Below are 12,300 nucleotides of genomic sequence, written 5' to 3'. Positions count from 1 at the left end.
TCATCAAAAAGATGGCGGCGCTGTTCGGTGAGCTTTTCCGGTAGAAATGGCTTTCTACCCGGAAAGCTCATCGAGCGCTATGCCGCCATTTTTTGATGAAAAAGTGCTTCCAGTGAGCTTTCTACCCGAAAAGCTCACCGGAAGCATTTTTTCATCAAAAAGATGGCGGCGCCAGCAAGCCAGCGGCCTGGTAGGACTTGTTCCACGGACGGACCGGTCCGCGGACCGGTGGTTGGGGACCCCTGGTCTACATAACCTGTGTTGTGCCTGCCTGCCCCTACTTACTTGCCACCTGTTTGATTAATGCACATGATATGGCACTCACTATTAAATGCTTGGTTTTGGTTGACAGCAAGGTTGGTAATCTTACCTGCACAAACATCTATTTTGCATGTACTGGTATCCTTATTAATTTTAGGTTGCTGGGGACAAAAATGTTCTGTAGCCATTAATTCTTTGTCCCCGCTGTTCAGTTTAAACGTTTATCCAGGAAATTTGTGAATTTAATGCCAAGTAACTCAGTCCCTTTTTTTGATGGATGCAAAGTCCCTCCCCCAGCCATGACTTCTTCAAGCAGGAGTTGTGGGTCCAGGAGTATCCCCAGGTTTTGTACCAATTCAGTCACCAAAGGGGATCGCATGACCCCCAGGACACTGAAAACTGTCACAAAGATTAGTGAATTGCCCATAGTCTGAATTTTAATCATGTCACAATGCTGCAGTGTCTTTTAAGTGAAAAATTGTCATGTTTCTTTTTTTCAATTCTATTGTAACTTCAAATGGTCACTAAATGAAGTATGTTCTGTCCCCACTACACATTAGTCTGTGTGCAGCTCGACATGCAGCTAAACCCACCTATCCTCCAATAAAACATACAGTGTGTAGATCTGAATGCTTTATTGGGAGAACAGGATATGGTCAAACTGAGGAAAATAGGGATACATACAGTGAGAATCAAATACTGTATAAGAGAGACAGTATTAAGTTACTGATGAATGTAATAATAAATTAAAGCAGTTTGAATCTCATCAGCAATGCTCTGTTTGTGGGATGTGGGTTTCTCCTTGAATGACCTCCCAAATGCTAAAGAAAATGGAGTCTGGCATCCCAGTGTGCACTTGGTTTGAGAGTGCCGGGTGATGGTAAATGGGCGGGGTCAGCATCGAACAATATAGTTGAGGCATATTTGTCTCAACTATATGGGTCACTACATGGGTCTAGAGAGCAACAACAGTAAAAGTAATACGTTAAATAGCATGACAAAGTAAATTGAGTAATATCTACATAATTGGATATAATAGGATGAATGGCCTCCCCTAGCAGTTCCATGTAGATGTTAAAGCACATCGCTTACTGAGGGAAATCCTAGCAGTTCCGGCTGCAAGAATGCAGAGGGAAAAATATCTCCTGTTCAGATTTGTTTGGGAAGCAATGTGGGTGGGAACTTAAAAGGTTTTTTTCCTGTATTTCATTCTTTGATTAAAGGGTTATGAAGCTGGCAATTCTTTAAAGGCTACACATATAAAGAAGACCTTTATCAACTTTTGTGATCCAGCACCTTTTGTGATCCAATCTTGTGAAGGTAAGTAGGGTCAACTCTTCAAGTGTGTCCGTCCTTGAAGAAAGAAAGAAAGAAAGAAAGAAACAAACAAAGAAAGAAAGAAAGAAAAAGAAAGAAAGAAAGAAAGAAAGAAAGAAAGAAAGAAAGAAAGAAAAGAAAGAAAGAAAGAAAGAAAGAAAGAAAGAAAGAAAAGAAAGAAAGAAAGAAAGAAAGAAGAAGGAAGGAAGGAACAAACAAACAGGAAAGAAAGAAAGAAAAGGAAGAAAGAAAGAAAGAAAGAAAGAAAGAAGGAAGGAAAGAAAGAGATGAGAGGAGAGAGGGAGGGGAGAAAGATGAGGGGAGGGAGGGAAAGGGAGAAAGAAGGAGAGAGATGGGAGAGAGGGAGGGGGAGAGAAAGAAAAAGACAGAAAGATGAGAGGGATAGAAGGTAAAGAGGGAGATGGAGGAAGATGGGAGGGACACACAAACACACCCCTATTTCCCACATAAAAGAAAACAAGGGGAGCCACAAAACCTGGGTAGGTGTGAGGGGTGTGTGTCATGGGACTGGGTGGGAGTGAGTGACTCAAGTGAGGTTTTGTGGCTCCCGGTGCTTTGTTTTCTGTGGGAAATGAGTCCAAGTGGCTCTTTGAATGTTTCAGGTTGCAGACCCCTGGCATAGATTGTCATGGACGAAAGCTACTCCTGTGCTCGGTGGGAGTCGAATACGCCTTGATGGCACCAAAAGAAGGACACGCTCCAGGGTAGACATAGGACGAGGGTGATTTTTCAACCTTATGCCGCTAGATGGCGACAATCGGGCCTAGAAAGCAGAGAATTTCCAGTACTACAGCAGAGGCATCGCTAATATTGACAATATACTGGGCAAACGAGAGGCCGAGATGAAACGATCGAGTATTGGTTTGCTAGAGAGAACGTGAAGGAAAGGAGATCAGAGAGACTTCCGGCTCAGCCACGGGAGGATAGTGGCGTCAGCGGAGCTTCTTCTGCTTGAAGGGGTCGAAGCGGCTCCTGGGAGGTGAGTGGAGGGCAGGTCGGAGGAGAAGCCGGGAGCAAATCGCGCCTTTCTACGGCCTTGGAAGCAGCGAAGGGACAAGAATGAAACACGCGGGCTGCTGCTGCTGCTGCTCTATATTCTTTCTCTCCCCAAATGTTATCCTTTTCCTACACGATTTCAATGTCCCAAATCTGATTTTTTTGCTGGGAGATTTGGGACGTTGAAATAAATCTTCATATATTTTTCATACTTCTGAACCACCCACCTCCTTCACCCTTCATGTTACGCTTTGTGATCTTATTGACATGGTGTAATCCTGGCAAGCGAGGCGTTTCATAGGCAAAACGGATGCTTTGAACCTTGCACAACATTTGTTCACCGTGTCCGTCTGTTAGTGTCTCTTCCCCCGCCCTTCCAAAAATCAGATAATGGAGCGAATCCACATCGGAGGCGTTTTGCAGACTGAAATACACATAATTGCTTCCACAGATAAATTCATAGGAGAGTATTTCCCGGTGAATAGGAACCCATATACGGTGCATTCAGAAATTATTCAGACTCTTTCCACTGCTGTCGATTTTGTTGTGCTGTAGCCTCATTTTACACTTCTTGAAATTCATTTTTTCTCATTCATCTATATCCATAATGACAAAGTGAAAACAGAATGTTAGAAAATCTCTGTAAATGTATTTAAAACAACAAAACTTGAAATACCACATTGACATAAATATTCAGGTCCTTCACTCAGTACTTTGCTGAAGCACCTTTGGCAGCGATTACAGCCTCTAAGTCTTTTGGGGTATCAGGCGATAAGCTTTGCACGCCTGGATTGGGGGATTTTCTGCCATTCTTCCATCTCAGTCAGGTTGGATGGCGACCATTGATGGGCAGGCATTTCCAGTCCCCTCCAGAAATGTTCAATAGGGTTAAAGTCAAGGCCCTGGCTGGGCCACTCTAGGACATTCACAGGGTTGTCCTTAAGCCACTCCTGTGTTGTCTTGGCTGTGTGCTTAGGATTGTTGACATGTTGGAAACTGAATCTTAGGCCCAGTCTGAGGTCTTGGGTGCTGTGGAACAGGTTTTTATTGAGGATATCCCTGTATTTTTCTCCATTCAGCTTTCCCTCAACCCTGACTGGTCTCCATCCCTGTTCCTGAAAACACCCCACAGCATGATGCTGCCACCACCATGCTTCAATGGTAGGATGACATTGGGCAAGTGATGAGCAGTGCCTGTTTTCCTCCAGGCGTAACATTTACCGTAGAATTGTGGCCAAACAGTTCAGTCTTGGTTTCATCAGACCAGAAAATCTTGTTCCTCACAGTCTGAGAGTCCTTCAGGTGCTTTTTTTGCAAAACCCAAACGGGTTTTCATGTCTTTTGCATTGAGGAGAGGCTTCTGTTTAGCCACTCTGCCATTAAAACCTAGATCGGTGAAGGGCTGCAGTGATGGTTGTCCTTCTGGAACTTTCTCCCATCTCCACACAGGATCTCTGGAGTTCAGCCAGAGCCAAGACAACACAGGAGTGGCTTAGGGACAACTCTGTGAATGTCCTAGAATGGCCCAGCCAGAGCCCTGACTTGAATTCTATTGAACATTTCTGGAGGGGACTGAAAATGGCTGTCCACCAACAGTTGCCATCTAACTTGACTGAGTTTGAGGGGACTTACAAGGAACAATGTTAGAAAACACCCCAATCCAGGTGTGCAAAGCTTCTCAACCCAAAAAGATTGGAGGCTGTAATAGATGCTAAGGGTGCTTCAACAAAGTATTGAGTGAAGGGGCTGAATACTTATGCCAACTTGATATTTCATGTTTTTTTTTCTTTTTAATAAATTTACAGACATTTCTAAAATTCTGTTTTTACTTTGTCATAATGTTAGAGATTAAAGTAGAGTTTTGATGTTTGTTTTTAATTGTAATATATGAGGCATTTCTGCTGCTTTCAGATATCATGCAGCCATTTTGAAATAATAATGAAACTAACCCATTAATATGAATCTTACAGACAAAGAGGATGCCAAGAAGAGCACTCTGAGCAACAGTGAATGAGAAGTAGCATCAATCCAAAGCTTCTACTTCCTCCAGAAATTGTAAAAACACTTTCAGTCAGTGGGAAGAAAAAGGTTCTTGGATAGCCAAAACTGGAAGACATTAACGAAAGCCTTTGTGGAAGGAAAAAAAAGCTTGAATCAAAGAACACCAGGGAAGAGATGAGAAATCTTGTTGGCCTTCTGAAGAATCGAAGAATATCAGTGTTGGAAAATCTCCACAGTCTGCCTATTTTGGGAAAAACAAAGAATGCAGATCACATCTGATTGATTCATAAGTTGAACCACCCCGTGAAAAGCCATACAAATGTTTGGGGTGCATCAGAATCTTTACTCAGAACAGGCCTCTCATGATTTGGGGAAGGACCCATACCAAAGAGAAACTACCAGTGCTCCCATTGTGAAAAAAGATTTAGCATGCACACCAGTCTGGCAATTAACAAGAAGACTCAAACAGGAGAGAAACCATATGAGTGTCCAGATTGTGGGAAAAGGTTCAGTTGGAATTCCTCCCTTTTGGAACACCAGAGGACTCACACAGGAGAGAAACCATATGAGTGTCCAGATTGTGGGAAAAGGTTCAGTCAGAATTCCGACCTGGTGACACACAAGAGAACTCACACAGGAGAGAAACCATATGAATGTCTATATTGTGGGAAAAGTTTCAGTCAGAATTCAAACATGGTGATACACCAGAGGACTCACACGGGAGAAAAACCATATAAGTGTCTGGATTGTGGGAAAAGATTCAATCACAAATCCCACTTGGTGAAACACCAGACCATGCATACAGGAGAGAAACTATACTGTTCAGATTGTGGGAAAGGTTTTAGTTGCAATTCTGACCTGGTGGTACACCAGAGGACTCACACAGGAGAAAAACCGTATGAGTGTCCAGAGTGTGGGAAAAGTTTCAGTCGGAATTCCAACCTTATAGAACACCAGAGGACTCACACAGGAGAGAAACCATATGACTGTCCAGATTGTGGGAAAAGTTTCAAGCGTAATTACCATCTGGAGAGGCATAAGAGTATTCACACGGATGAGAAACCGTATGAGTGTTTGGATTGTGGGAAAAGTTTCAAGTGTAATTCCCATCTGGGGAGACACAAGAGGACTCACACAGGAGAGAAATCGTATGAGTGTCCAGATTGTGGGAAAGATTTCAGTAGTAGGTCTAACCTTATAAGTCATGTAAGGTTGCACATAGGAGAGTAATGTTCAGGTCGTGTACTCTGTTTCGCACAAAATTTCCCCCTTATCACAGAAGAAATTCCACATGAGGAAAAATCTTTAATTTCGTTTGTGGTCTCTTACTGAAAGCCCAGCTGAGAACTCAATAATTTCATTCCTTGCTTGAGTCTTTATAGTCAATCATGTTTTATTATTAAACATGGGGGAGATCTGAGCTTCCTTAGTTTGGCCTAGTGCCGTTGTTCCCTTTCACGGAGTCAAGGGGAATTTCCGTTGCTTGGCCAGAGAAAGTTTGGACCTGTATTAGGCATGATTGTCGCCGTAATTTCTACATATAATACGGGCGATGTAAATATTGTATATATATTTTACATAGCATGTATATGGTAGCCCAACTCATTATGAGTCTCAAGGAACTTGCAGATGGGTGGCCTTATTGGATTCATTTATTCATTTCTTCTTCCTCTGATTTATTTAAAATGTTTTTGTAGCCACCCATGTTTTAACAAACTCTGGCCGGCTCCTAATCAATAATTGACTTTAAAACTGTATTAAAACCAAATGCATTAAAAATAGAAACCTGGTTTGAATTTACCTTCTGATGTGTGCAGTCCTCTCTTCTTCTCCCAGTGCTTAGGGGCAAAGCTAGTTCTTCTTTGTTTTATTAAAGCAAAAATTAAAGCAAATGAATTTAGCGCAGCACAAACGTGTTACATGGGCAACCTAGGCCAGGGGCTTCCATTACTGTGCACTGCTGCGTTCTGAACAGGGATGAGATCCAACCGGTATAGCTACCGGTTCTATTGCTGTGCATCGCGCACATCGCGCGAGTGCAATTTACGACCTGCTGAGGTGCCAGGACAGCTGAGCAGCGCTGCGTGCAAGTGCGCAGCGGTTGAAAAGCCCTTTTCCCCCCTGATTTTTCAACCTCAGCTGTGCCGCGCAAAGCAGCTGAGGTTGAAAAAGCAGGAAATAAAGGACAGGTAAGAGCCCGGGCGGGCGTGTGGGCCAAAACAGCAGCAGACCCAGAACTGGTTCTGTGTCTGCTGCTCTTCAGAACTACCGGTTCTGTAGAGCCGGGCGGAACCGGTAGAATCTCACCCCTAGTTCTGCACCAGTTGAAGTTTCTTCAGGGATTCAAACAGGTGGTGACCAAGGCAAGAGTGACCCCCCCTTTGCAATGCATCTCGGTCCAGGAAAGGGCACAATTGGTCCACGAGAAGAATCTTGTGTGCAAAGCCCCTCCCCAGGTATGGTCTCCTCTAGCAAGAATTGTGAGCACAGGAGGACTTCCAGTTTGTGCACCAGGTCAGCCGCCAAAGGGGATCACATGACCTCAGGACACTGCAACTGTCACAAAGATTAGTGAATTGCCCAGAGTCTGAATTTTGATCATGTGACAATACTCAGGTGGCCTTTAAGTGTGAATCATGGTCATGTGTCTTTTTTCAATGACATTGTAACTTCAAATGGTCACTAAATGAAGTACATTGAGGAGTACCTGTACATAATTGGATATGACAGGATGGATGGCCTCCCCTAGCAGTTTCATGTAGATGTTAAACCATGTTGCTTACTGAGGGCAATCTTGGCAGTTCCAGCTGCAAGAGCGCAGAGGGAAAAATAATATCTAGATGGGTTTGGAAGCAATGTGGGTGGGCATTTCAAGGTTTCGTCTTGTATTTTATTCTTCTATTAAAGGGATATGAAGCTAACAATCGTTTAAGGCTGCACATACAAACAAGACCTTTATCAACTTTTATGATGCAGCACCTGCTAATCTTGTGAAAGTAAGTAGGGTCAAGCATCACTCTTCAAGCTTCCCTCAGTCGCAAATATAATTTTGGGGAGTTATCCTGCACCCTAAGACGAATAAGTGGCTGGAATAGTCTTCACTGATCCTCAAGTGAGGTGCACTTTTCCCCTCCCTGATTGCACATTGTGTTCCTCCTACGGATGCTTTCCCTTGGTTTAGTCCCTGCAAAAGAAGCTCCTGGCTCAGTTGCAGTGCTGATGATGAGGGCATCCCTGTGAGACTCAACAGGACAGACTAGGGCTAGAGCCTTCCATTCAACAGTTTAACTATTGCAGCTTCAATCATTTGCCAAGGCAAGTTTCGAGGAGTTGTCCTGCACACACACACACACCCGACTAAACCTGGCTGGAACAATCTTCACCAGCCTCAAAGGGAGGTTCAAATGCTTTAGGGTAGATAGGACGAAGATGGTTTTCAACCTTATCACAGAATAGATACAAACTCAAGGTTAACCGCACCAAACTTGACTGCAGAAAATACGACTTATGACGCTAGATGGCGCTATACAAAGAAGGCACACCGCCGCCTAGAAAGCAGAGAATCGAGTACAGCAGCGGCATCGCTATTATTCACATTGTACCAGAGAGAGAGGCCGAGCTTGAACCAATTGAAACGATAGAGTATAAGATTGCTAGAGACGATGAGGAGAGGACAGAGGTAGTTCCTCTTCCGGCTCATCATCCAAGCTGATGGCGTCGGCGGAGCCTCTTGTGCTGCTTGGAGGGGTCGAAGCGGCTCCTGGGAGGTGAGTGGAGGGCAGGTCGGAGGAGAAGCCCGGGAGCAAGTCCGGCCCTTTGGGTTCCTCCACGGCGGGGAAGCAGGGAAGGGAGAAGGCTGAAACATGTCGGCTTCTGCTTCACATTCTTCCCCTCCCCGAATTTTATTATCCTATTGCTGCATGATTTAAAATTGCTCCCTGTTTAAAGATGATTTAAAGAAATCATCATATTTTTTCATATTTCTGAACCACCCACCTCCCTCACCCTTCATGTTACACTTCACTCCTTTTGGTTTTATTGACATAATGCTCTCCTGGCAAGCGAGGAGTTTCATGGGCAAAACGGATGCTTTAAATCTGGCACAGCATTTGTTCACCATTTCCGTCTGTTAGTGTCTCTCCCCCACCACTTCCTAAAACCAGATCAAGGTAATGGAGCGAATCCACTTCTGAGGCATTTTGCAGACTGAAATACACATAATTGCTTATGTAGATAAATCCTTAGGAGTGTATTTCTGTGTGAATAGGATCCCATATGCGGTGCATTCAGAAACTATTCAGACCCTTTTCACTGCTGTCGATTTTGTAATGCTTCAGCCTCATTTTACACTTCTTGAAATTCATTTTTTCTCATTCATCTACATCCATAATGGCAAAGTGAAAACAGAATGTTAGCAAATGTCTGTAAATGTAATAAAAAACCAAAAAACTTAAAATACCACCTTGGCATAAGTATTCAGGTCCTTCACTCAGTACTTTGCTGAAGCACCTTTGGCAGCTATTACAGCCTCTAAGTCTTTTTGGGTATCAGGCGATAAGTTTGCACACCTGGATTGGGGGATTTTCTGCAATTTTTCTTTGCAAGTCCTCTCAAGCTCAGCCTGGTTGGATGGTGACCATCGGGCAGATTTTACTTTGTCATTATGAGTGTAGATTAATGAGAAAAAATGAATTTTAACAACTTTAGAATCAGGCTGCAGCGTAACAAAAGTAATAGAAATGAAGGGGATCTGAATACTTTGAATATTTTTTAAGTGCACTCGGTGTGATTTACTCAAGTGAAAAGGAGAAATTTTTTCATTGGGTTGATATTTGGATCTGCTAGCCTTCTACATGCCAAATGAATTATAGTTAATCTCAGAGATTAAACTAGAATTTTGAGATTTGTTTTTAATGGTAAAAAAACATATATGCAGCAATTTTTAAATAATAATGAAACTAACCCATTAATATGAATCTTACAGACAAAAGAGGATGCGAAGAAGAACACTCTGGACAACAAAGAATGAGAAACAGCATTAAAATGTAAAACAAACCATCAATCAAAATCTTCAACTTCTTCCAAAAAGCTTAAAATCTCTTCTTCTTCCTCAGCTGCTGAGAGATAGAACAAAGCTTTCAGCTGGGAAAAAATAGAGTATCTGGGACTCAAGGAAACATTACATGAGAAGTCAAGGAGGATAATTTGTAATTAAAGAACACCTGGAAGTCAGTGGGAATAAAAAGGACAGCCCTGGACAGTCAAAACGTGCAAACATTAATGAAACCATTTGTGGAAGGAAAGAGTAGCCTGAATCAAAGAACCACCAGGTAAGAGAAAAGAAATATTGTTGGCCTCCTCAAGAGTCCAAGAATATCAATGTTGGAAAATCCCTACCGACTGCCTAGTATGGGAACAACACAGATTGCAGATCACGTCTGATTAATGCATAAGTTGAACCTCCCCGTGAAAAGCCATACAAAGGTGCAGCAGAAGCTTTACTCAGAACAGGCCTCGTGATTTGTGAAAGGACTCATACCAAAGAGAAACTACTCCCATTGTGACAAAAGATTTAGCATGCACACCAATTTGGTGATACACGAGAGAACTCACACTGGGGAGAAATCATATGAGTGTCTGCATTGTGGGAAAGGTTTTCTGCATAATTCCAAGCTGGTGATACACCAGAGGAGTCACACAGGAGAAAAACCATATGAGTGTCTGGATTGTGGGAAAAGTTTCAAGGAGAATTCCAAGCTGGTGTTACACCAGAGGAGTCACACAGGAGAGAAACCATATGAATGTCTGGATTGTGGGAAAATGTTCAGTCAGAATTCCGACCTGGTGACACACCAGAGGACTCACACAGGAGAGAAACCATATGAGTGTCTGTACTGTGGGAAAAGTTTCAGTAAGAATTCAAACCTGGTGATACACCAGAGGATTCATACGGGAGAAAAACCATATGAGTGTCTGGATTGTGGGAAAAGTTTCAATCACAAATCCCACTTGGTGAAACACCAGACCACACATACAGGAGAAAAAATGTATTGTTCAGATTGTGGGAGAGGTTTTACTTGCAATTCTGACCTGGTAGTACACCAGAGGACTCACACAGGAGAAAGACCATATGAGTGCCCAAATTGTGGGAAAAGTTTCAGTCGGAATTCCTCCCTTATAGAACACCAGAGGACTCACACAGGAGAGAAACCATATGAGTGTCCAGATTGTGGGAAAAGTTTCAAGCGTAATTACCATCTGGAGAGACACAAGAGCACTCACACGGGTGAGAAACCATATGAGTGTCTGGATTGTGGGAAATGTTTCAAGCGTAATTCCCATCTGGGGAGACACCAGAGGATTCACACGGGAGAGAAACCATATGAGTGTCCAGATTGTGGGAAAACATTCAGTCAGAGTTCCAACCTGGTGATACACAAGAGGACTCACACAGGAGAGAAACCGTATGAGTGTCCTGATTGTGGGAAAGATTTCACTTGTAGGACTAGCCTTATAAATCACGTAAGGTTACACATAGGAGAGTAACCATTCAAATGTCCAGATTGTAAACAGTGTTTAGAGAAATCTTGAATTTTTTTCTTGTCTCTTACTGAAAGCCCAGCTGAGAAATTGATAATTTAATTTGTTGCGTGATTCTTTTTAGTCAAGCATGTCTTATTATTACACATGAGGATAGCTGAGCTTTCTTAGTTTGGCGCAATGCGGTTGTTCCCTTTCACAGAGTCAAGGGGAACAGCCATTGCTGGGCCAGAGAAAGCAAGTTTGCAGCTCTATTAGGTATGTTTGTTGCCCTGAGTTATTTCTACATATAATACGGGGATATAAACATGTATGTATGTATTTTTACTTAGCATGAAAATGTATATGGCAGCCAAACTGATGGTGAGTGCACAATAAAACCTTACTACAGACTCCAGCAATAAAACCTTAATACACAAACGAATAACCCCATATATATTTCAAATGGCAAAATGCAAAAGCACCACATTTAACATGTATTGATAAATGTACAGACCTTCATTTACCTCAAGCCACTTGCTTCAGCAGATTCATTCATTTCTTCTTCCACTGATTTATTTAAAATATTTTTATGTAGCTTCCCATATTAGAACAAACTGGCTGGCTCCCAATCAATAATTAACTTTAAAACTGTATTAAAACCAAGTGCATAAAAACAAAAACCTGGTTTCGATCCACCTTCTGATGTGCAGTCCTCGCTGCTTCTCCCAATGTTTAGGGGAAAAGCTAGTTTTTATTTGCTTTATGGAGCGCTAGGAGGGTAAAGGCCTGCCAAACTTAAGGGGGAAGAGCGTCTCCTACGGCAGGAGCTGCTACAGGCCAGGCTCTCTTCCTAGCTCCTATCAGATGGCAATATTTAAGAAAAGGGGCCAGGGGCATTCCCATCCTATCTGACCTGGAAGAACAGATAGGTGCAAAAATAAAGGGGGGGAAATAATGACAGGTGCCCTGTTGGCTCAGTGGTCAGAATGCCGATTGTCGGCTGACTTTGGTCCTGATATGTCACGGTAGTAAGTTCTGGCTGGCCATGCTCCCAGTATTTCCTCCCAGACAATCAACTGTTCATATGATCAGCTGTGCTGAGGCCCAGGAAGACCAAAATGGAGGGAGGGGCTCAGCCATTGTTTACCTTCCTGAGCCGCAGAGGAGCCTTATGGGAGCAAA

At 42.9% G+C, this 12,300-nt stretch overlaps 2 protein-coding genes and 1 pseudogene across 6 annotated transcripts in view; all 3 read left to right on the top strand.

The window, feature by feature from the left end:
* LOC113428807 (uncharacterized) overlaps positions 1-12,300 on the top strand; it is a 110,338-nt gene that overhangs the window by 23,237 nt on the left and 74,801 nt on the right. The gene's annotated exons all lie outside the window — the stretch shown is intronic.
* LOC113429115 (uncharacterized) overlaps positions 1-12,300 on the top strand; it is a 76,652-nt gene that overhangs the window by 30,374 nt on the left and 33,978 nt on the right. Inside the window, exon 1 of one of the 2 annotated variants that reach the window (XM_087953272.1) lies at positions 8,302-8,363. The exons of the other annotated variant lie outside the window; for it this stretch is intronic. The gene's annotated coding sequence lies outside the window, so the exon portion shown is untranslated. Of the gene's footprint in view, positions 1-8,301; positions 8,364-12,300 lie in introns of those variants that run through there. 2 annotated transcript variants of the gene reach the window in all.
* LOC113431182 (uncharacterized) lies at positions 2,243-11,557 on the top strand (annotated as a pseudogene). Its single transcript, XR_015747096.1, has 3 exons — positions 2,243-2,578; positions 4,566-5,807; positions 10,203-11,557. The product of XR_015747096.1 is annotated as an uncharacterized LOC113431182 (transcript).

This window comes from Notechis scutatus, chromosome 2 (genome assembly GCF_049901735.1).
Source record: "Notechis scutatus isolate UNSWTSFEM ecotype Mainland chromosome 2, rNotScu1.2, whole genome shotgun sequence".
In the NCBI taxonomy this organism is placed as follows: domain Eukaryota; kingdom Metazoa; phylum Chordata; class Lepidosauria; order Squamata; family Elapidae; genus Notechis; species Notechis scutatus.
Note: the sequence above shows the minus strand (reverse complement) of the source record. Positions and strands in the feature narration are given on the sequence as shown.